Raw genomic sequence first — 25,788 nt, 5'->3', positions numbered from 1 at the left:
GCTCCACCTTTCTATCATTTCCCTCTCAGCCCCATTCTCCTGCCTACTCCCCAAGACCTTTGACATCCTAACTAATCAAGAACCTGTCAACCTCTGCTTTAATATACCCAATGACTTGGCCTCCATGATCACCTGGGGCAATGAATTCCACAGATTCATCAACTTCCTCACTTCTGTTCTCAAGGCATGTCCTTCTATCTTGAAACTGTGCCCTCTGGTCTTAGACACCCCCACTATAGGAGACATATTCTCCACATCCACTCTATCTCATTATCATCGTTATATGCCATGCTGTATGATATGGGCGATCATGGTTTTTCCATGACCATACCATTTGCTATTGTACTTGGCAAATTTTTCTGCCTAAGAGCTTTACCATTGTTTTCTTCTGGGCAGTATCCTTACAAGACAGGTGATCATGGTCATTATCAGTACACTTCAGAGTGGACAATAAAGATTTTACTTCATGAATACATTTGGGTGTATCTTATGGATTTTGGGCTGCTGATCATAAAATTCACCATGACATTTCCTTACCACGTGCCTATTTTTGAAATTGCCTGCATTTGTTATTTCAATTCATAATTCAAGTCAGAATAGCTGATGCCAAGATTAGGAAGGCATTTTTGTTGGTCCACAAATCAACAACAGGAAATTTGAAGAACTTCTAGCAAGTCCGGAGAAAATTGCATGGAAGGCATTCAAGGATGTTGTTGACAATTTTCTTGGCAACTACAGAGCACCAAACTACATGCAGGTGATTGACAACATGCTCAAGCATACAAAACCATAAAGTGCAGCATGTCACTAAAGATTTATTTTCTGCATTCCCATTTAGACGTCTTGCCTGCAAATCTTGGCACAAGCATGGTGAAAGGTTTCACCAGGACATTGCGGTCATGGGGAAATGGTATCAGGACAACTGGATTCCATCAATGCTGGCTTATTATTGTTGGACACTTCAGTGAGAAACATCAGTCACTGAGTACAAATGGAAATTATTAACGAAGTATTCTTAGCTTAGTTGAACTATTGCAAAGCATCAACAACTTTATGCAATTTAATGCATTATATTCATTAAAAGTTAATTTCTTGCTTCTCCAAATTTCTACATGATACAAGTAGTCTGAAATTATATTTGTGTTCAGCTTCAAGCAGTCTGTCATAAACAAAAAAAAGTTCTGAAGAAGCAACACTTTCAAAAACATCTGTAACCAGGACTTGTGATATGCACCAGCTGCTCATATGATCATCTACCACCTGCTCCCATGGCTCCATGTGACCCTGATCGGGGGGCTAAGCAGGCGCTACACATTGCCCAAGGGTGACCTGTAGGCTAGTGGAGGGAAGGAGCACCTTACCCCTCCTTTGCTAGAGATGCATATCCACCCTGACACCCACTCCAGGCCTGACAATATTTGATAGGTTTCAATGAGATCCTCCCCCTATTTTTCTAAACCCCAGTGAGTACAGGCCTAGAGTCATCAATGCTCCTCATATGTTAACTCTTTCATTCCCAGGATCATTCTTGTAAACCCCGAGATTCAATCCAATGCTAGCACATCCTTTCTCAGATAAGGGACCCAAAACTGCTCACAATACTCCACATGCAGTCTGGCCAATGCTTTATAAAGCCCCTCAGCATTACATTCTTACTTGTTGAACAAGTATTATAACGATCTTGTACAATATCCTCGACCAAAATTAATAAACCAGATTATTTGAACAAGGTGCCACTGCCTTTTGTGTTCGCTTGTGCGTGCAAGTGGATGTTGCATTTTGCACAGGAAGAGTGTTAGAGTCTGCATTTGGCTGTTGCTACATTTTAGGTTGTGCAAGTTCCTGTAGAAATCCAAGAATTTTGTTGTTCTCTACAGAGAGAAGTAACAATCAGTGTTCAGAAGTGGGAATGAGGAAGAGCTTGGTTATCGAGTGCATGCACAGTTGGAGAGATTCTTTACGAGATTAAGATTGCCTTCAATTGAAGAGCTGTGACCAGCAGCCAGTCCAGACATTGGATGTTTGGAGAGGAGGGAACTTCGTACAGGGTCCACTGGCCAACGATAAAAGACAGCAGTAGGTCATGGCAGCTTAATAGAGCTTTGACCAGCGACCAATTGGCACTTGGGATTGATTAGCAGGAGAAAATTAAAGGAAGGCAGGGGCAAGTGCAGTGACCATTGTCTGAGTGGACATAGTCAGAGTGGTGATCTTAAGGCTTTAGTTCTTCGAAGTTTCACTCAGAGAAAGCAAAAGAAAGAAAAGCTCAAGTTTTTTTCCATCTCTTCTTTAAATCTGCTCAGTTAGGATAGTCGAGATGCCAGGCAGGATAGCTGAATGTTCCTCTTGTGGGATGTGGGAAGGCAGGGAGACCTCCAGTGATCCTGACCACTACAGCTGTGAGCAGTGCATCCAGCTACAGCTTCTAACAAACCCCATTAAGGAGTTGGAACTGGAACCAGATGAACTCTGGATCATTCGGGCGGCTGAGGGGGTGATAGAAAAGGCATATAGAGAGGTAGTTACACCCAAGGTGCAGGACACAGGAAACTGGGTGACAGTCAGGAAGGGTAAGGAGCCAGTGCAGAGTACTCCTGTGGCCAGCACCCTCAACAACACTCTGGATACCGTTGGGGATGAATGACCTAACAGAGGAAAGTCACAGTGGTCAAGTCTCTGTCACTGAGTCTGCCCTTGAGAGTCAGAAGGGAAGGGGAGAACAGAGGTACACTGTGGTGAAAGAGGATTCATTAGTTAGGGGAACAGATAGGAGGTCTGTGGGTAAGAACAAGATTCATAGAAACACAGAAACACAGAAAACCTACAGCACAATACAGGCCCTTCGGCCCACAATGCTGTGCCAAACATGTCCCTACCTTAGAAATTACTAGGCTTACCCATAGCCATCTATTTTTCTAAGCTCCATGTACCTATCTAAATGTCTCTTAAAAGATCCTATCATATCCGCCTCCACCACCGTTGCCAGCAGCCCATTCCACGCTCTCACCACTCTGAGTAAAAAACTTATCTCCTAACATCTCCTCTGTACCTACTCCCTAGCACCTTAAATCTGTGTCCTCTTGTGGCAGCCATTTCAGCTCTGGGAAAAACCTTCTGACTATCCACATGATCAATGCCTCTCATCATCTTGTACACCTCTATCAGGTCACCTCTCATCCTCTGTCACTCCAAGGAGAAAAGGCCAAGTTCACTCAACCTATTCTCATAAGGCATGCTCCCCAATCCAGGCAACATCTTTGTAAATCTTCTCTGCACCCTTTCTATGGCTTCCACATCCTTCCTGTAGTGAGGCGACCAGAAGTATATTGCCTCCTGGGTGCCAGGGTCCCTGATATCTCACCATTTGAGTCCTCAGCATTCTTAAGTGGGAGGGCAAACAGCCAGAAGTTGTGATCCATGAAGGTACCAATGTCATGGGTAGGATGAGTGATAAGGGAGTTCAGGGAATTAGGTGCTAGGTTAAAGAGCAGGACCTCCAGGGTTGTGATCTGAGGATTGCTACCTGTGTCATGTGCTAGTGAGGCCAGAACTAGGAAGATTATACAATTTAATACATGGCTAAGGAGTTAGTGTAGGAGGGAGGACATTCAATTTTTGGATCATTGGGCTCTCTTCCAGGGAAGATGGGAGTGAACTGGAGGGGGACTAATATCCTAGCGGGAAGGTTTGTTAATGCTGCACAGTGGGGTTTATCTAGAGTTGCAGGGAGATGGGAACCAGCGTACCAGAACAGTGGAGAGATTGTGGAGGCAGATGTTGGTAAGACCTCAGACAAAGTTAGGGATTAAAAGTTTGAGCATGGTGCGACAAAATCAAAAAGGGTGAATACAGGACTGAAAGTGTTGTATCTGAATGCGTGCAGTATATGGAATAAGGTAGATGAATTTGCAGCACAGTTGTAGATTGGCAGGTATGATGTGGGCATCACTGAATCATGGTTGAAAAAAAATTGTAGCTGGGAGCTTAATGTCCAAGGATACACATTGTATCAAAAGGGCAGGAAAGAAGGCAAAGGGAGTGACATTGTTCTATTGGTAAAAAATGAAATAAAATCATTAGAAAGAAGTGACGTAGGATCAGAAGGTATTGAATCATTGTGGATAGAACTAAGGAACTGCAAGGGTAAAAAGACCCTGATGGCAGTTGTATACAGACCCACAAACAGTAGTAAGGATGTGGCCTACAAATTACAATGGGAGATGGAAAATGCATGCCAAGAGGGCAATGTTACAATGTCATGGGGGACTTAAATATGCAGGTAGATTGGGAAAATCATGTTAGTGCTGGATTCCAGGAGGGGGAATTTCTAGAGTGCCTATGAGGTGGCTTTTTAGAGCAGCTCATGGTTGAGCCCACTAGAGGAACAGCAATTTTGGATTGGGTGTTGTTCAGTGAACCAGAATTGATTAGAGAGCTTAAAGTAAAAGAACACTTAGGGAAAGTGATCATAATATGATCAAATTTAACCTGGAATTTGAGAAGGAGAAGCTAAAGTCAGATGTATCAGTATTACAAAGGGAATTACTGAGGCACGAGAGAGGATTTGGCAAGATTTGATTGGAAAAGAACACTGGGAGGGATGGCAGCAGAGCAACAATGGCTGGAATGTCCGACCTCAGTGGTTGGGAAGATGTCGGAGTCAATTATTAAAGGTGAGGTCTCAGGGTACTTGGAGGCACATGATAAAATAATCCATAGTCAGCATGGTTTCCTCAAGGGAAAATCTTGTCTGACAGTTCTGCTGGAATTTGAAGAAATAACAAGCAGGATAGACAAAGGAGAATCACATAAAATTGTTTATTTGGATTTTCAGAAGGCCTTTGACAAGGTGCCACATGAGACTGCTTAACAATCTACAAGCCCGTGGTATTACAGGGAAGATTCTAGCATGGATAAAGCAGTGGCTGCTTGGCAGGAGGCAAAGAGTGGGACGAAGGGACCCTTTTCTGGCTGGCTGCCGGTGACAAGTGGTGTTCCACAGGGAGTTTTTTTTAGTCAGAGGGTGTGAATCTGTGGAATGCTCTGCCATAGACTGTGATGGAGGCCAAGTCCATGGGTATACTTAAGGCAGAAGTTAATCATTTCCTGATCGGTCAGGGCATCAAAGGATATGGTGAGAAGGCAGATGTATGGGGTTGAGTGGGATCCGAGATCAGCCGTGATGGAATTTCAGAGCAGAATCGATGTGCTGAATGGTCTAATTCTGCATCTTATGATCTATAGGCCAGTTAGTGTGATCTCAGTGGTTGGAAGATGTTGGAGTTGGAGACGATTATGAAGGATGAAATCTCAGGGTACTTGGAGAAACATGATAAAATAGGCCATAATGAACACAGTTTCCACAAGGGAAAATCTTGCCTAACAAAGCTGTTGGAATGCTTTGAAGAAATAAAAAGCAGGATGGACAAAGGAGAATCAGTTGATGTTGTGTACGTGGATTTTCAGAAGGTTTTTTATAAGGTACTAAACATGACGCTGTAACAAGCTACAAGTCCATGGTATTACAGGAAAGATTCTAGCATGGATAAAGCAGTGGAACACACACAAAATGCTGGAGGAACTCAGCAGGCCAGGCAGCATCTAAGAAGAGAGTACGGTCAATGTTTTGGGCCAAAACTCTTTGGCAGGACATGAGTGTAATTTTTGTGTGTTGTATGGATAAAGCAGTGGCTGCTTGGCATGAGGGTAGGAGTGGAAATAAAGGGAGCCATCCTTGAGACACCAGGCAAGGTCAGTTGATCCCAAACAATTGGGTTATTGATCATTACAGAATGTCTCTCTGGTGCTTCCCTCTCCCTCCACTCTCCCTTCCCCTTTTCCCAACCATGATTCCACCCCCTCCCTGCCCTCTTCCCACTCTCAGTCCACAATAGAGACCCATATCAGAACTAGGTTTTGTCATCACTCACATATGTCATGGAATTTGTTTTTTTTTGGCAGCAGCAGTACAGTGCAATACGTAAAATTACTACAGTACTGTGCAGAAGTCTCCGGCATCCTAGATACAGTATATGTGCCTAAGACTTGCACAGGACTGTAAATGCTATTATAAACCATCTAGATGAAATTACAGAGAATTATTGCCGGGGTGTAGCATCCTGTTTTGCATTTTAAGTATATTAAAATTCACCAAGTAGCAATAGAGCCAGAAGCAAATGCTTTGGAAAGAACAGTGGATAGTAGTGATTCAGGAAATTAAATTGTGCTTTTTATTACATAGAATTCCAGTTTCTTTATCAGTGGTCAGCGAGTCATATTCTACAGAATGCCTTTCCTTCAAAGTATTAAAGAAATGCTTTTGCACCTCGTAATTAGCAGAGCTCAATCTCATTAAGGTCAGGGTTGCCAATGCCTTGATCAAAGCTTTTTATTACTGAGATTTCCTTTTTTATTAACTGGTGCTAGAAAAAACTATGTTACCCCATTCATAGTCTGGTAAGCGTGCTTGAGGATTTGAGGTGAAATTAGAAAAATTGTGGGAATCCCCGTAACTGCGCCATGGACGGTCCCAAGCCTGGCTTCAAAAGGACAAGGGTTAGGCACGGGACAAGCAACCCCATCCTGAAAAAAAACAGACCTACACAAACACCAGCAGAAGCTTCAACAACCTCATCCCTGGGGGAGGACGGACTTTTGAAGATGGGCTCCACCTAGGGATAACTTGAAAGACTGGCCAGAGGAGTCTGGCGAGCTGCGGGCAGCCTATGCCCCAGTAGGGACAGTGGGCTGAACTGAGTAATCCTTAGCCATGCAGGCAGCACGTGTGGAAAGGGAGACAGAGAGAAAGTAAAAACATTAGAACCCCAAAGCCCTCCACACTCCTCTCCCACACACAAGCAGCAGCCGAGCAACAACTCTGTCCCCCCCCAACTAAGTTCAGCAAAAAGTATCAGCATCCTCCAGCCACCAAGCAAGTAAAGTTGAAAGTCCAAAGCTCTCAAGAAAAACCATGACTTGCAGTAGAACAAAAACTAATCATTCACCCGACAATTCTACATACCACAGACTCTCTCTCTCTCCCCCCCAAATAAAGGGGCAGAGAGTGGTATCGCAATACAGTTTCAATGGTTACACCGATATCGTTAACTTCAACACTTTGGGTTGGCAATGCTTTATCTAAGTTTCATATAATTTTCAAACATCTAAAACTTCACACCAACACTCCGGACACCCTCGAGTGAATGTTAATTACCACTATCTCTTGGCTGCATTCATGCATATGCAGACATATCAAGTAAATGGGTGTTTCCTGATTTGCAAATAACCTCAGTCTGCAGCGCCAGGAAGATCATTGTTCAGAGCTGCATTTTAAATTCAATCTGCAATCCATGTTCAGATCTGCAGACTGGCTATATACCTTAAGGTATATTTGCTATATACCTTAACTCCAGAGCATACACTAACGCTGCAGATGCTGGAAATCTGGTGCCACACTTACAAAATGCTGGAGAAACTCAGTAGGTTGTAAGGCTCCAATAAGATTGTGTACTAGACTGTAAGTGTCTGGGTGTAAATACATTTTCCTCTGAAGCCCCTCACTCGTGTAAGTCTCCTACGGTCCAGAGGATGATATAGTCATAGACAACTGAAAGGTTCATTTAATCTATGGTAAAAAGATCTTGAGAGGATTGATAAAGGTAAATAACTTGCTCTCTCTATTACACATTCATCACCGTAATACAACCCTACTATTTTTTTTACCTTCTATATCGCAGTTTAGTGGCAGTCCTTTCAGTAACCTAAAAAGTTCAAAGTTGAAAGTAAATTTATTGTCAAAGTCCACGCTGGTTCAGGAGTTTGATGGCTGAGGGGTAATAACTGTTCCTGAACTTGGTGGTGTGAGTCCTGAGTCTCCTGTATCTTCCCGATGGCAGCAGCAAGAAGAGAGCATGACCTGGCTGGGGGTATCCAAACATGTTGATAGTCTTGTACAAAGCAACCCCTTGGTGCTCTAGATTGTGACTTTGAAGCATAGGGTAAAATATTTGATAGTAAGCCAAGCCACATTTTAAATCACTCCCTGTCTGTCTTTCTATTGAAATCACAAGAATACACGTTAATATAAATATTTAAGCATTCCTCAGAAACAGCACAATTTATTAACTTCCAGTGTATTGCAATTTACTAAATTGATGCTTACCCATTACGAATCATGAACGTTTTGAGAGATTAGAGCTATGCAGACAAGGTTGGTCGATCAGAGGTCAGACAGGGTCACAAATTACCACTCATTTGTTTCTGACTGAGTCTATCTCGGTCATAAATCCAGCTGCTCACAGGGAGGCCCTCGACTTAGGAGAAATGAGACTTCACCCCTTCTCTTAGTGACCACAACACCTCCACCAGTCTGATTAAAGGTGGCCCTAAACATCTCGATGTCTTCTGTCTTAGTTCCCATCCTGTTTTCCCCCTTACCGTGCCCCAAACCCAAACCAATGGTCCTTTTAAGCTGAACACATTTCCTTTGCTCTCCTTGTTCTGCTGATAATTACTGAGTCTGCTTGTACGTACAACCATTCTGATAATTCTAGATTGTTCTGGCTGCTTGCACTATTGTCTTGTAAGTTGTTGGTTGCTATTATGTTGTTGTTATGGACTGCCCTGTGATTTATGCTTGGCATCGAACCACAATCAATTTTGGTATGTATGTTTGTCTTGATTGATTGATTGATTGAGATGCAATGCAGATTAGGCCCTGCCAGCCCTTCAAGTTGTGCCTCCCAGACATCTCTGATGTAACCCTAGCCTAATCTTGAGACAATTTACAATGCTTAATTACCTATGAACCGGTACATCTTTGGTCTGCAGGAGGAAACAGAGCACCCAGAGGAAACCCATGGGGTCATGGGGAGGACGTTCAAGCTCCTTACAGACAGCAGCGGGAACGTTTCACATACTGGTTATGAGGTCATTCTGATTCTGAAACTGATTGTAGGTTGATTCAGGTTTGAATTCAATTGAATTGACTTTGTTACTTCAATCCTTCATGTACATGAGGAGTAAAAATCTTTATGTTACGTCTAAATGTCTAAATGTGCAATATGCAATTTATAGTAATTTATAATAAATAGTATGTACAACAGGACAGTCAATATAGCATAGAAATACAATTGTGTCAGTGTGAATCAGTCTGATGGCCTGGTGGAAAAAGCTGTCCCGGAGCATGTTGGTCCTGACTTTTATGCTGCGCTACCGTTTCCCGGATGATAGTGGTTGGAGCAGTTTGTGGTTGGGGTGACTCGGGACCCCAATGATCATCAGGCCCTTTTTACACACCTGTTGCTGTAAATGTCCCAAATAGTGGGAAGTTCATATCTACAGAGGAGAGGCTGTACTTGATCTGGTATTGGGAAATGAACCTGGTCAGGTGTCAGGTCTCTCAGTGGGAGAGCGTTTTGAAGATAATGATCACAATTCTATCTCTTTTACTATGGCATTGGAGGGGGATAGGAACAGACAAGTTAGGGAAACGTTTAATTGGAGTAAGAGGAACAATGAAGCTATCAGGCAGGAACGTGGAAGCATAAATTGGAAACAGATGTTCTCAGGGAAACGTACCGAAGAAATGTGGCAAATGTTCAGGGGATATTTGTGTGGGGTTCTGAGTAGGTACGTTCCAATGAGACATGGAAAGAATGGTAGGGTACAAGATCCATGGTACACAAAGGCAGTTGTAAATCTAATCAAGAAGAAAAGAAGAGCTTACGAAAGGTTCAAAAAACTAGGTATTGATATGAATCTAGAAGATTATAGGGCTAGCAGGAAGGAGCTTAAAAAGGAAATTAGGCGAGCCAGAAGGGGCCATGAGAAGGCCTTGGTGGACAGGATTAAGGAAAACCCCAAGACATTCTGTAAGTATGTGAAGAGCACGAAGATAAGACATGAGAGAATAGAACCAATCAAATGTCGCAGTGGAAAAGTGTGTATGAAACCGGAGGAAATAGCAGAGGTACTTAATTAATACTTTGCTTCAGTATTCACTACGGAAAAGGATCTTGGCGATTGTAGGGATGACTTGCAGTGGACTGAAAAGCTTGAGAATGTTGATATTAAGAAAGAGGATGTGCTGGAGCTTTTGGAAAGCATCAAGTTGGATAAGTCACCGGGACTGAATGGGACGTATCCCAGGCTACTGTGAGAAGTGAGGGAGGAGATTGCTGAGCCTCTGGTGATGATCTTTGCATCATCGATGTGGACAGGAGAGGTTCCGGAAGATTGGAGGGTTGCGGATGTTGTTCCCTTATTCGAGAAAGGGAGTAGGGATAGCCCAGGAAATTATAGACCAGTGAATCTTACTTCAGTGGTTGGTAAGTTGCTGGAGAAGATACTGAGAGGCAGGATTTATGAACATTTGGAGAGGCATAATATGATTAGGAATAGTCAGCATGGCTTTGTCAAAGGCAGGTCATGCCTTACGAGTCTGAATGAATTTTTTGAGGATGTGACTAAAGCACATTGATAAAGGTAGAGCTGTAGATGTGACGTATATGGATTTTAGCAAGGTATTTGATAAGGTACCCCATGCAAGGCTTATTGAGAAAGTAAGGAGGCATGGAATCCAAGAGTACATTGCTTTGTGGATCCGGAACTGGCTTGCCCACAGAAGGCAAAGAGTGGTTGTAGACGGGTCATATTCTGCATGGAGGCCGGTGACCAGTGGTGTGCCTCAGGGATCTGTTCTGGGACCCCTACTCTTTGTGATTTTTATAAATGACCTGGATGAGGAAGAGGAGGGATGGGTTAGTAAATTTGCTGATGACACAAAGGTTGGGGGTGTTGTGGAAAGTGTGGAGGGCTGTCAGAGGTTACAGTGGGACATTGATACGATGCAAAACTGGGCTGAGAAGTGGCAGATGGAGTTCAACCAAGATAAGTGTGAGGTGGTTCATTTTGGTAGGTCAAATATGATGGCAGAATATAGCATTAATGGTAAGACTCTTGACAGTGTGTAGGATCAGAGGGATCTTGGGGTCCGAGTCCATAGGACACTCAAAGCTGCTACGCAGGTTGACTCTGTGGTTAAGAAGGCATACGGTGCATTGGCCTTCATCAATCGTGGGATTGAGTTTAAGAGCCAAGAGGTAATGTTGCAGCTACATAGGACCCTGGTCAGACCCCACTTGGAGTACTGTGCTCAATTCTGGGCACCTCACTATAGGGAGGACGTGGAAACCATAGAGAGAGTGAAGGGGAGATTTACAAGGACGTTGCCTGGATTGGGACGCATGCCTTATGAGAATAGGTTGAGTGAACTCAACCTTTTCTCCTTGGAGCGACAGAGGATGAGACGTGCCTGATAGAGGTGTACAAGATAATGAGAGGCATTGATCATGTGGATAGTGAGAGGCTTTTCCCCAGGGCTGAAGTGGCTAGCACGAAAGGGCATAATTTTAAAGTTCTTGGAAGTAGGTACAGAGGAGATGTCAGGGGTAAGTTTTTCAAGCAGAGAGTGGTGAGTGCATGGAATGGGCTGCTGGCGGTGGTGGTGGAGGTGGAAACGATAGGGTCTTTTAAGAGATTCCTGGATGGATACATGGAGCTTAGAAAAATAGAGGGCTATGGGTAAAGCCTAGGTAGTTCTAAGGTAGGGACATGTTTGGCACAGCTTTGTGGGCCAAAGTGTCTGTATTGTGCTGTATGTTTTCTATGTTTCTATATTCCTATGTTACAGATGCATTAGGCTGTCCGCACCAGTCTCTGCGAAGCCCTGCGATTGAGGGAGGTACAGTTCCCGTACCAGGCAGTGATGCAGCCAATCAGGATGCTCTCAATTGTGCCCCTGTAGAAAGTTCTTAGGATGTGGGGGCCCTTATCAAACTTTTTCAACCGTCTGAGGTGAAAGAGGCGCTCTTGTGCTTTCCTCACCACACAGCCCATATGTACAGACCACGTAAGATCCTCGGTGATGTTTATCCTGAGGAACTTCAAGCTGTTCACCCTCTCAACCCCAGATCCATTGATGTCAATAGGGGTCAGCCTGTCTCCATTCCTCCTCTAGACCACAACCAGCTACTTTGTTATTGCGACATTGAGGGAGGGGTTGTTCTCTTGACACCACTGTGTCAGGGTGATGACTTCTTCTCTGTAGGCTGCCTTGTTATTATTTGAGATTAGGCCAAATAATTTCATTGTTAAAACAGTGGTCAGGCCTAATTAAAGTCAAAGTAAATTTATTATCAAATTACGTATACATCACCATATACTACCTTGAGATTCATTTTCTTTTAAGAATTTTATTTAAATCTACAATGTGGAATAGATCCATCTGGCCCTTTGAGCCACAGTGCCCAGCAACCCCAGACAAACCCTGATTTAACTCTAACCTATTCATGGGGTAATTTACAGTGACTAATTAACCTACCTGTTGTGACTCTGGACTGTGGGAAGAAACCGGAGCATTCGGAGAAAACTCACACATTTCACAGGGAGGGCATACAGAGACTCCTTACCGGAATTTAGGACTCCAGTGCCGGAATTGAAGTCCGAACTCCGGAATCCCAAGTTGTAATAGCGTCACGCTATCCAATACACTACCGCAGCACCTAAGAAATTGTAAATGTTTATTTTCCTGTCTATTCTTGCAGGCCTATACAGGAACCTAAAAAAAACTATAGAAATCATGAAAATCTATACAAAACAAAGACTAACAAACAACTGATGTTCAAAAGACAAACTGCAAATACAAATAAATAAATAAATAAACAAACAATACTGAGAACGTGAGTTATAAGGTCCTTGAAAGTAGGTCCATAGGTTGTGGAATCAGTTCAGAGTTAGACTGAGTGAAGTTATCCACTCCGGTTCAGACACCTGATGGTTAATGGTAATAACCATCTGGAAAGGAATGGATCCATCAGGCAGACGCAACATGGATTCAGCAAAGGCAGGTCCTGTTTGACAAACTTACTGGAGCTCTTTGAGGATATAACGAGCGCAATGGATAGGTGGGAACAGATGGACATTATTTACTTGGATTTCCAGAAGGCGTTCAATAAGGTGCCACATAAAAGACTAATCCATAAGATAAGGATGTATAGAGTTGGGGGTGATGTACTAGCATGGATGGAGGATTGGTTAATAGATCAATAGAAAGCAGAGAGTTGGTATACATGGGTGTTACTCTGGTTGGCAATCAGTGGTGAGCAGTGTGCTGGAGGGGTCGGTGCTGGGCCCACAACTGTTCACGGTATACATTAACAATCTGGAAGAGGGGACCGAGTGTAGTGTATCTAAGTTTGCTGATGGAAAACCAAATTATGCAGAAGATACGGAGAGTCTGCAGAGGGATGTAGACAGGTTAAGTGAGTGAGCAAGGGCCTGGCAGATGGAATACAATGTTGGTAAATGCGAGATCATCCACTTTGGAAGGAAAAATAAAAGAGCAGATTATTATTTAAATAGTAAAAATTTGCAGCATGCTGCTGTGCAGAGGGATTTGGCAGTGCTTGTGCATGGATCACAAAAGGTTGGTTTGCAGGTGCTGCAAGCTATGAAGAAGGCAAATGGGATGTTGTCCTTCGTTACTACAGGGACTGAATTTAAGAGCAGGGAGGTTATGCTGCAACAGTACAGGGTACTGGTGAGGCCGCACTTGGAGTACTGCATGAAGTTCTCGTCTCCTTACTTTAGAAAGGATGTACTGGCTTTGGAGGTGGTGCAGAGGAGGTTCACCAGGCTGATTCCAGAGATCAGGGGTGTAGACTATGAGGAGAGATTGAGTTGTCTGGGACTATACTCACTGGAATTCAGAAGAATGCAAAGAGATCTTATAGAAACATATGACATGGTGAAAGGGATAGATGAGATAAAGGCAGGAAAGTTGATTCCACTGGTAGGTGGAGACTAGTTCTCGGGCACATAGGCTCAAGATTCAGGGGAGTAGATTTAGGAAGGAGATGAGGAGGAACTACTTTTCCCAGAGGGTGGTGAATCTGTGGAATCCTCTGCCCAGTGAAGTAGTGGAGGCTACCTCAGATATATTTCAGATGAGGTCAGATAGATTTTTGCATAGAAAGGGAATTAAGGATTATGGAGAAAAGGCAAGGAGGTGGAGATGAGTCCATGGCCAGATCAGCCATGATCCGGCGGAGCAGGCTTGACTGGCCAGATGGTCTATTCCTGTTCCTATTTCTTACATTCTTATGTTCTTACAACCGTTCTTGAACTTGGTGGTGTGGGACCAAAGACTTTTGTATCTCCTACCCAATGGTAGAAACGAGAAGAGAATATGGCCAGGACACTGGGGGTCTTTGATGACAGATGCTGCTTCCTTGTGGTATTACTCCATGTAAATGTGCTCAATGGTGGTGAGGGCTTTGCCTCTGATGGACTGGGCTGTACCCACCACTTCCTGTAGACCTTACAGTTCCTGGTCATCGGCGTTTCCATACCAGGCCATGATCCAACCAGTCAGGGATTCTCTCCACTGTGCACCTTGAGAAGTTTGTCAAAGTTTTAGATGGCATGCCAAGTCAATGCAAACTGAAAGAAAGTAGAGGTGCTCTCCTGTTTTCCTGGTGATGATGTACACGTGCAAGTCACAGGACGGGTTTTCTGATGTGACAATGCCGAGGAATTTACAGTTACTGATGCTTTGTGTCTGTGATGCTGTTACAACACACACAAGTTGCTAGAGGAGTTCAGCAAGTCAGGCAGCATCTATGGAGGGGTGTAACCAGTTGATGTTTTGGGTTGACATCCTTCATCAGGACTGGGAAGGAAGGTGGAAGACATGTTTTTCATTGCACCTGAAACTTGTGCATGTGACAATAAACTCAACTTTGACTTTGTCTTTGATTTCACACACTGTGGCACCCTCTGGTGATCAGGATCAACCATGGATGTTGCATCCCAGCTGATTATGTGATACGCAAGCCAGGGCAATGCAATATGGAGAGCAAGCTGTTGCAATGTAGCCAACTTCCCCTCTCCACACAGCCGATGAATCCAATGGAATGGCAGAGACCGAAACGGTTTAGTACCAGGAGTTACCAATCAGCATTGAACTCAACAGAGGACTGCTTTAGGGACTCCAGCTCCAGAATCTTCCTCGGAGTTTACTCCCGAAGCCTTCCCCATGAGTGAGTATAGCTAAGGGAGCAGAGGTTTGAGATCAGAGTTTTCCTTCTCCTAGAAGGGCTGCCAACCACGGCTGATGAGCCCCCATCTGCCCAAAGCGACTGGTTTTAAGGTGCCAGTAACCCGCCTTTGCCCCTTCTCCTGTCAGTAGAAATGGTTCTTCCAGGCTCAGTAGCTAAAGTACAGGTGAAGGCCAGGAACTGGAATTGGTTGTCAGAGCAACACACATAAAATGCTGGAGGAACCCAGCAGGCCAGGCAGCATTTATGGAAAAGAGTACAGTTGACATTTCGGCCCGAAACTGGCCTGCAGAGTTCCTCCAGCATTTTGTGGGTGTTGCTCGGATTTCCAGCATCTGCAGATTTTCTCTTGCTTGTGATTGATTGCCAGAGGCTATTTAAGAAGCACACCATTGGGAGCATTTCATAGTTTGTGGGAGCTTATCCTCACTACCACCTCCGTGGCTATAACAACGTTAAGGAACCTTTTCACACACAGAGCCTACTAATATAAGTCTGGAAAACTCAACCACTAAGTCAACAGCAATAACTTGCATTTATGTAGCACTGGTATTGGTAATCCTTTATTTTTGTCATGCGGACTGCAATGCAATGAGAAGCTTTTACTTGTGTGACATATAAGACAGATCACTCCATGCAGAATCACATTTATTATCACTGACAGACTCAGTGGCCGCTTCATTCGGTACCTCCTGCACCTAATAAAGCAGCCGCTGAGTGTATGTTCGTGGTCTTCTGCTGCTGTGGCCCCTCCACTTCAAGGTTTGACATGTTGCGTATTCACACCACTATTGTAGCACGTAGTTATTTGAGTTATTGACATCTTCTTGTCACCTTGAACTACTCTGGCCATTCTCCTCTGACTTCTCTCATTAACAAGGTATTTTTGCCCACAGAGCTGCTGCTCACTGGATGTTTTTTATATCTTTCGCACCATTCCCTGTAACCTCTAGAGCAGGGGTTCCTAACCTGGGGTCCATGGACCTCCTGCTTAATGGCATTGGTTCATAGCATTAAAAAGGTTCGGAACCCCTGCTGTGGAGACTTGTGTGTGAAAACTACAGGAAATCCGAAGTTTCTGAGATACTGAAACCAACCCTATGCACACACGCGGGTGGGCTGTGAAATAGGTCCGGCAATCGCACTCGTGAGTATGCACATTCCATCTAACTAGTTTCATTATGGTGGTACTTACCTCCCTTCTTTACGTCCCAGTCCTGTCGAGACTTGACCGAAAGCACAGCAGTTTTTCTGCTTCCTGCTCACTCTTGTCCTTGTCCAGGAAAGAGCAGTACCATTTTGATTGACTTTGAAAAGGAGCGGTATTGATTTAGTTGTTGTTTCCAGTTGGAGCGTTGGCATTTAAGTTTCAGTTTGAGAGTTTTAGTTTATGGCCCTGTTGGTACAGCATTTATTGTTTTCTTTGCCTTTAAATTCTGCAACAGTTGTCATTAAAATAAGTGAACTGTTGATTCACGTTCGTCTCTCTTCCTCTCCCAGCAGCCGGGCTATATCCAAACGTGTTGACACCTCCACTTGTACTGTAATTCTGCAGAGCTGCTGTGCAGGGAGTTCCACACTTTTGATCAAGCTATCAAGAAGGAATTGAGGTGGATTTCCAAATCAAGGTGGTAGGTAACTTGGAGAGAATCTTTAAGGAGTTTAAATGCTTTGGAGGTGGTGCAGAAGTGATTTACCAGGGTGCTGCCTGGTTTAGAAGGCATGCGCTATCATGAGAAGCTGGATAAACTTGTGTTTTCTCTGGAGCACTGGAGGCTGAGGGGAGATCTGATAGAGGTTTACAAGATTAGGAGAGGTATAGATGAAGTAGAAAGGGAGTATCTATTTCCCAGGGTTGAAATGTCTAATACAAAAGGGTATGCATTAAAGGTGAGAGGGGGTAGGTTCAAATGGGATGTGAGGGGTAAGTTCTTCACTCAAAGAGTGGTAGATGCCTGGAATGCGCTGCCTGGTCTGCTGGTAGAGGCAAATATATTAGAGGCTTTTACCAGACGCTTGGATAGGCAATGTATGTACCTATCCAATAGGTATATGGGCATGGAGGGATATGGACATGGAGTAGGTATGGGTAGGGATATGGACATGGAGTAGGTATAGGTAGGGATATGGACATGGAGTAAGTAGAGGGAGGGATAGGGACATGGAGTAGGATGGATATGGACACATTGTAGGTAGAGGGAGGAAAATGGACATGGTGTAGGTAGAGGGAGGAATATGGACATGGAGTAGGTAGAGGGAGGGATAGGGACATGATGTATGTAGAGGGAGGGATATGGACATGGAGTAGGTAGAGGGAGGGATAGGGACATGATGTAGGTAGAGGGAGGGATATGGACATGGAGTAGGTAGAGGGAGGGATAGGGACATGATGTAGGTAGAGGGAGGGATATAGATATGGTGTAGGATGGATATGGACATGGTGTAGGTAGAGGGAGGGATATGGACATGGTGTAGGTAGAGGGAGGGATATGGACATGGAGTAGGTAGATGGAGGGATAGGGACATGATGTAGGTAGAGGGAGGGATATAGCTATGGTGTAGGATGGATATGTACATGGTGTAGGTAGAGGGAGGGATATGGACATGGTGTAGGTAGAGGGAGGGATATGGACATGGAGTAAGTAGAGGGAGAGATATGGACATGGAGTAGGTATAGGGAGGGATATGGACATGGAGTAAGTAGAGGGAAGGATATGGACATGGAGTAGGTATAGGGAGGGATATGGACATGGAGTAAGTAGAGGGAGGGATATAGACATGGAGTAGGTTGAGGGAGGGATAGGGACATGGTGTAGGTAGAGGGAGGGATAGGGACAGGGAGTAAGTAGAGGGAGGGATATGGATATGGAGTAGGTAGAGGGAGGGATAGGGACATGATGTAGGTAGAGGGAGGGATATAGACATGGTGTAGGATGGATATGGACACGGTGTAGGTAGAGGGAGGGATATGGACATAGTGTAGGTGGAGGGAGGGATATGGACATGGAGTAAGTAGAGGGAGGGATATGGACATGGAGTAGGTAGAGGGAGGGATATGGACATGGAGTAGGTATAGGGAGGGATATGGACATGGAGTAAGTATAGGGAGGGATATAGACATGGTGTAGGATGGATATGGACATGGAGTAAGTAGAGGGAGGGATATGGACATGGAGTAGGTTTAGGGAGGGATATGGACATGGAGTAGGTATAGGGAGGGATATGGACATGGAGTAAGTAGAGGGAGGGATATAGACATGGAGTAGGTTGAGGGAGGGATAGGGACATGGTGTAGGTAGAGGGAGGGATAGGGACAGGGAGTAAGTAGAGGGAGGGATATGGATATGGAGTAGGTAGAGGGAGGGATAGGGACATGATGTAGGTAGAGGGAGGGATATAGACATGGTGTAGGATGGATATGGACATGGTGTAGGTAGAGGGAGGGATATGGACATGGTGTAGGTATAGGGAGGGATATGGATATGGAGTAAGTAGAGGGAGGGATATAGACATGGAGTAGGTTGAGGGAGGGATAGGGACATGGTGTAGGTAGAGGGAGGGATAGGGACAGGGAGTAAGTAGAGGGAGGGATATGGATATGGAGTAGGTAGAGGGAGGGATAGGGACATGATGTAGGTAGAGGGAGGGATATAGACATGGTGTAGGATGGATATGGACATGGTGTAGGTAGAGGGAGGGATATGGACATGGTGTAGGTAGAGGGAGGGATATGGACATGGAGTAAGTAGAGGGAGGGATATGGACATGGAGTAGGTATAGGGAGGGATATGGACATGGAGTAAGTAGAGGGAGGGATATGGACATGGAGTAAGTAGAGGGAGGGATATGGACATGGAGTAGGTAGAGGGAGGGATATGGACATGGAGTAGGTAGAGGGAGGGATATGGACATGGAGTAGGTAGAGGGAGGGATAGGGACATGGTGTAGGTAGAGGGAGGGATATGGACATGGAGTAGGTAGAGGGAGGGATATAGACATGGTGTAGGATGGATATGGACACGGTGTAGGTAGAGGGAGGGATATGGACATGGAGTAAGTAGAGGGAGGGATATGGACATGGAGTAGGTATAGGGAGGGATATGGACATGGAGTAAGTAGAGGGAGGGATATGGACATGGAGTAGGTAGAGGGAGGGATATGGACATGGAGTAGGTAGAGGGAGGGATATGGATATGGAGTAGGTAGAGGGAGGGATAGGGACATGATGTAGGTAGAGGGAGGGATATAGACATGGTGTAGGATGGATATGGACACGGTGTAGGTAGAGGGAGGGATATGGACATGGTGTAGGTAGAGGGAGGGATATGGACATGGAGTAAGTAGAGGGAGGGATATGGACATGGTGTAGGTAGAGGGAGGGATATGGACATGGAGTAAGTAGAGGGAGGGATATGGACATGGAGTAGGTATAGGGAGGGATATGGACATGGAGTAAGTAGAGGGAGGGATATGGACATGGAGTAAGTATAGGGAGGGATATAGACATGGTGTAGGATGGATATATGGACATGGTGTAGGTAGAGGGAGGGATATGGACATGGAGTAGGTAGAGGGAGGGATATGGACATGGAGTAGGTAGAGGGAGGGATATGGACATGGAGTAGGTAGAGGGAGGGATATGGACATGGAGTAAGTAGAGGGAGGGATATGGACATGGAGTAGGTAGAGGGAGGGATATGGACATGGAGTAGGTAGAGGGAGGGATATGGATATGGAGTAGGTAGAGGGAGGGATAGGGACATGATGTAGGTAGAGGGAGGGATATAGACATGGTGTAGGATGGATATGGACACGGTGTAGGTAGAGGGAGGGATATGGACATGGTGTAGGTAGAGGGAGGGATATGGACATGGAGTAAGTAGAGGGAGGGATATGGACATGGAGTAGGTATAGGGAGGGATATGGACATGGAGTAAGTAGAGGGAGGGATATGGACATGGAGTAAGTATAGGGAGGGATATAGACATGGTGTAGGATGGATATGGACATGGTGTAGGTAGAGGGAGGGATATGGACATGGAGTAGGTAGAGGGAGGGATATGGTCATGGAGTAGGTATAGGGAGGGATATGGACATGGAGTAAGTAGAGGGAGGGATATGGACATGGAGTAGGTAGAGGGAGGGATATGGACATGGAGTAGGTAGAGGGAGGGATAGGGACATGGTGTAGGTAGAGGGAGGGATATGGACATGGAGTAGGTAGAGGGAGGGATATAGACATGGTGTAGGATGGATATGGACACGGTGTAGGTAGAGGGAGGGATATGGACATGGAGTAAGTAGAAAGGGGGATAGGGACATGGTGTAGGACGGATATGGACACGGTGTAGGTAGAGGGAGGGATATGGACATGGTGTAGGTAGAGGGAGGGATATGGACATGGAGTAAGTAGAGGAAGGGATATGGACATGGAGTAGGTAGAGGGAGGGATAGGGACATGATGTAGGTAGAGGGAGGGATATGGACATGGTGTAGGTAGAGGGAGGGATATGGACATGGAGTAAGTAGAGGGAGGGATAGGGACATGGAGTAGGTATAGGGAGGGATATGGACATGGAGTAGGTATAGGGAGGGATATGGACATGGAGTAAGTAGAGGGAGGGATATGGACATGGAGTAGGTAGAGGGAGGGATATGGACATGGAGTAGGTAGAGGGAGGGATAGGGACATGGAGTAAGTAGAGGGAGGGATATGGACATGGAGTAGGTAGAGGGAGGGATATGGACATGGAGTAGGTAGAGGGAGGGATAGGGACATGGTGTAGGTAGAGGGAGGGATATGGACATGGAGTAGGTAGAGGGAGGGATATAGACATTGTGTAGGACGGATATGGACACGGTGTAGGTAGAGGGAGGGATAGGGACATGGTGTAGGTAGAGGGAGGGATGGACATGGAGTAAATAGAGGGAGGGATATGGACATGGAGTAGGTAGAGGGAGGGATAGGGACATGATGTAGGGAGAGGGAGGGATATAGACATGGTGTAGGTAGAGGGAGGGATATGGACATGGTGTAGGTAGAGGGAGGGATATGGACATGGAGTAGGTATAGGGAGGGATATGGACATGGAGTAAGTAGAGGGAGGGATATGGACATGGAGTAGGTATAGGGAGGGATATGGACATGGAGTAAGTAGAGGGAGGGATATGGACATGGAGTAGGTAGAGGGAGGGATATGGACATGGAGTAGGTAGAGGGAGGGATATAGACATGGTGTAGGATGGATTTGGACACGGTGTAGGTAGAGGGAGGGATATGGACATGGAGTAAGTAGAAAGGGGGATAGGGACATGATGTAGGACGGATATGGACACGGTGTAGGTAGAGGGAGAGATAGGGACATGGTGTAGGTATAGGGAGGGATATGGACATGGAGTAAGTAGAGGGAGGGATATAGACATGGAGTAGGTAGGAAGCATTAACATTTGGGTGTTTTTGATTTGCGTTTCCGTACATCCTTGTGGGCGGATGGCCCTGTTCCTGTGCTGTGTTGTTCTGTGTTATATGATATTACTGTTGATTTGCTCTCTCTGATCTTCTAGGTTACAGGGTTGGGGGTAATGAATTATTTTTGTTTCCTGCTTCAGAAAAACCTTTTTAACCTCAGCCTGTTTGTATCTATAAACCAACTTCAAACTGGGAAACATTCTGTGGTGCTACACAGAGACATGATCTGTAGAGGTAAAAGTATGACGTGTGTCAGAGTATCCTTGGTAATGTTGGATTGGAAGGTGTTGTACTATTGAATGTATCATACAGATGCATGTAGCTCAATGAACCAGCGTTCCTCTGGGGCCAAGGTGTAAAATGCAGAACCGAAGGTCACAAACAGCATGTATAATTACGATGGCACAAATCAAAGACTCAAAGTACATTTATTATCAAAGTATGTATACAGAATACAACTCTGAGGTTCGTCTTCCCAAAAACAGCCACGAAACAAAGAAACACCTTGGAACCCCTTCAAGAAAACTTCCATAACCCTCTCACTGTCGGCTTGAAATGAGTTAGCTATAAATACATGCAACATAACTCTACCATGCATGGGGTATAACAATGAAAAGACCATTCCCAATAACTAAACACCTTTAGGGTAAACATGATTCGTGTAAGTGCAAACAGAACAGGCTGAACGTTCCTTTAATGGAAAATGAGGGTATGACTTGTATGAACACAGATACACCCATGCAAACGTGCTGTTCACCAGGAAACAATAAGTTAACTCACACCAGTATAAACTCGGATGGAAATTACATTGACAAAATATTTTAAGCAAATAAAGGAAAAGGACCCATTAAATATATATGTCTACAGTGTGCACATTCTAGTTGGATCTCATCAATCCAGTTTACTTCACTTAGTTTCCTCACAGTACCAAACAATTCTGCCTGAAAACACAATCCAAGCAAAACATAAATATCCATGCAATATCCAAGGACAAGGTGTTGAACATTCCCCAAGGTGGTGTGATAACTAGTTAATTAAAAGTTATCTGTATGTTCTCCGTGAGAACAAATACTGCGTGAAGATTTTCCAGCAGCAGTATCTGCCCTTCCTAGTGAGCTCACGTCAACGTTTCACCATGTTTTTCACTTTTGTTTTCCATCTGTCTCTATTCATCATCTTTCTCCTTCTCCTTCTTCCAAAACTCTCTAGAAAATGGCTACCCCCGATCCCTCCAGAATGTTTCAGGGCATCTTATTGACCAAAAGTTAACAAGACAATTCCTATTGGCTAATTTAACAAGCCTAACCTATCAATCCACTGAATTACTCGATTGTATAATATAATTAAAGAAACACATTGCATCTTGAGAAAATCTGCAGATAATAAAATACCCAACAGCATAATTGTATTAGTAAAATACAGTTAAACCACGGGTATTTCACATCAAATACCCAACACAAACAAAAAAAGGACAAATCATGCAAACAGGAAAAAAACGAGTGAGAAAGACAGAATATATCACATCAACCTACATTAAAACAGTCTAGGAATGTCCAATTTGGTTCAGTTCAATTCAGTTTAGCGCTGTGTTGTTTGTTGACTGCAGACCGCAGTGCCAGTACGCCTGATCACAATTGCACCAAATAGCAATAAAAAAGTAGTAACCAGAAATACATACAGTATACCATGAACTAGAGTCCAATCCCCAAAATGTATTGATTAAACCTTGCCTAAGGTCTAAGACTCTGGCATCATTCTCCAGCCACCGCAAGAATCAGCTCCCCCACTGGTAGTCTCACCAACGAATCAATGACCCACACTTACAGTATTTTATATTACCAGAATCCAACAAGGTCTTGCAATCACAAGAAAAACATTTAAGACACATGTTGTAACGTTGCCTGGAGTAATATTTTTTCCCAAAGAACTGTTTTCTGCTCTGCAATTAGTCATTTAAGATGGGATAAATATGCACAGTAATCTTCAACTTAATCCTATCCTGCTTTCAGTAACGTGCGATAAAAAGGAATAATTCAATTTCTGTGTGATGCTGAATTGCCATGGCAACGGGATTTTAAATTAACTCCTGAAAACTCAGTGGGTAATACTCCATGATGAGGCTTTAATTTAGTTAATAAAAATAATTGTATTGAAATTAGGTAGTAATATTGTAACTAAGCAAAAGCACGTTTTAATATTTCAGTCCAAAAGATCTCTCTGAAGAAGAGGTCCTTTGATAAATAACAAGCAATCTGCTGATAGAACTCAGTGTGCCAAGCAGCATCTGTGAGAGGAAAGGAATTGTTGATGTTTTGGGTCAAACTCTTGCTATACCTATATACACTATATAGGATTTTGGGCTGATATCCTATGAACCTCCATAAGTACATCTGCTCTCACTCACTTTCCAGTCAGGCAGAACTGCGATAAAGCACTTCTCATCCTAATCTTTCATCCTCTCACCCAATCAGCCTCTACATGCAACATATCATTCTTTATTCCAACTTCTGCAGTCTCCTTGGACTCCCTTAATGGGATTTACTGTCTGCAGTACACACACACACACAAAATTCTGAAAGAACTCAGCAGGTCAGACAGCACCTATGGAGAGGAATAGAGAGTCAACGTTTCAGGCAGAGACCCTTCATCGGGACTGTACTTTTTAAATCTACCTCCCTCACTGCATTCACAAAGCATTCTGATTTGAATTTCCTTTGATTGTTTCAAATTTTCTTACGCAGAGAAGGACCCTTTCAACCCACTGGGTCTCTGCATACTACATTAATATATGCTATATCCACTCAGAGGCCACCTTACTAGGCACCCCTGTACACCTGCTCGTTAATCAGCCAATCATGTGGCAGCAACTCAACATATTAAAGCATGCAGACATGGTCAAGAGGTTCAGTTATTCAGACCAAACATCCAAATGGGGAAGAAATGTGATCTAAATGACTTTGACCATGGAATGATTATTGGTGCCAGGCAGGGTGATTTGAGTATCTCAGAAACTGGTGGTCTCCAGGGATTTTCACGCACAATGGTCTCTAGAGCTTTCAGGAATGGTGCAAGGAACAAAAAAACACCCTGTGACCAGCGATCCTGTGAATGAAAATGCCTTGTTAATAAGAGAGGTCAGAGGAGAATGGCCAAACTAGTTCAAGTTGACAGGAATGTGACAGTAATTCAAGTAATCACACATTATAATAGTGGTGTGCAGAAGAGCATCTCTGAATGCACGTTGAACCTTGAAGTAGATGGGCTACAACAGCAGGAGACCATGAACATACACTCAGTGGCCACTTATTAGGTGCAGGAGATTTCTAATGAAGTGCCCAGAGTGTATGCTATACAGTATATTCTTATTGTAATTTATAGTATATTTCATGTGTTGCACTGTACTGCTGCTGCTAAACATGATAATGATTTTGATCCTATGAGATTTTATAAAGCACTGGTAAGGTCTCAGTTTGACTACTGTGAGCAGTTTCAGGTCCCTTATGTTAGAAAGGATGTGCTGAGACGAGAGAGTGTTCAAAGGAGGTTCATGAAAATGATTCCAGGTAGGGACAGATTGTTATATGAAGAGCATTTGATGCCTTTGGTCCTGTATTCACTAGAATTCAGAATAGAGGGGTGTCCCTTTAGAACGGAGACCAGGAGGAATTTCTTTGGCCAGACAGTGGTGAATTTGTGGAATTCTTTGCCACAGGCAACTGTGGAGTCCAAGTGTTTATGTATATTTAAGGCAGAGGTTGATAGATTCTTGAGTGGTCAGGGCATGAAGGAATACAGGGAGAAAGCAGGAGCTTGGGGCTGAGAGGAAAATTGGATCAGCCGCGATGAAATGGCAGAGCGGACGCAATGGGCCAAATGGCCTAATTCTGCTCCTATATGTTATGGTCTTAAGACCATCAGGTTCAAATTCTCTAGGATGGCAGAGGTGATTTTTGAGGTAATATATCTAAGCCGTACACACAGATTCTCCACACTGGTTAACAACACACATCAATGTGATTAAGTTTAATGTCTGGCTTCATGTAATTTTTCTAAATATTTTAATTAAAAAGCATATAATGATTTTCTGATAGAGACATTACATCTTTGTGTTCACTGTTGCCTCGAGAACATCGTGGCTAATGATTGTATATTCCTAGAACTGATGTACTTTGGTGCCAGAAGGAGCTAATCAGCTTCACA

At 44.1% G+C, this 25,788-nt stretch overlaps 1 long non-coding RNA gene across 1 annotated transcript in view; it reads left to right on the top strand.

Annotated features, from left to right (window-relative positions):
• LOC134360057 (uncharacterized) overlaps positions 1 to 25,788 on the top strand; it is a 47,363-nt gene that overhangs the window by 21,273 nt on the left and 302 nt on the right. The window contains exon 2 of the long non-coding RNA XR_010021241.1: positions 16,620 to 16,750. This is a non-coding gene — a long non-coding RNA (uncharacterized LOC134360057). The remainder of the gene's footprint in view (positions 1 to 16,619; positions 16,751 to 25,788) is intronic.

This window comes from Mobula hypostoma, chromosome 2 (genome assembly GCF_963921235.1).
Source record: "Mobula hypostoma chromosome 2, sMobHyp1.1, whole genome shotgun sequence".
NCBI lineage: Eukaryota > Metazoa > Chordata > Chondrichthyes > Myliobatiformes > Myliobatidae > Mobula > Mobula hypostoma.
This window is presented reverse-complemented; position numbering and strand designations above follow the sequence as displayed.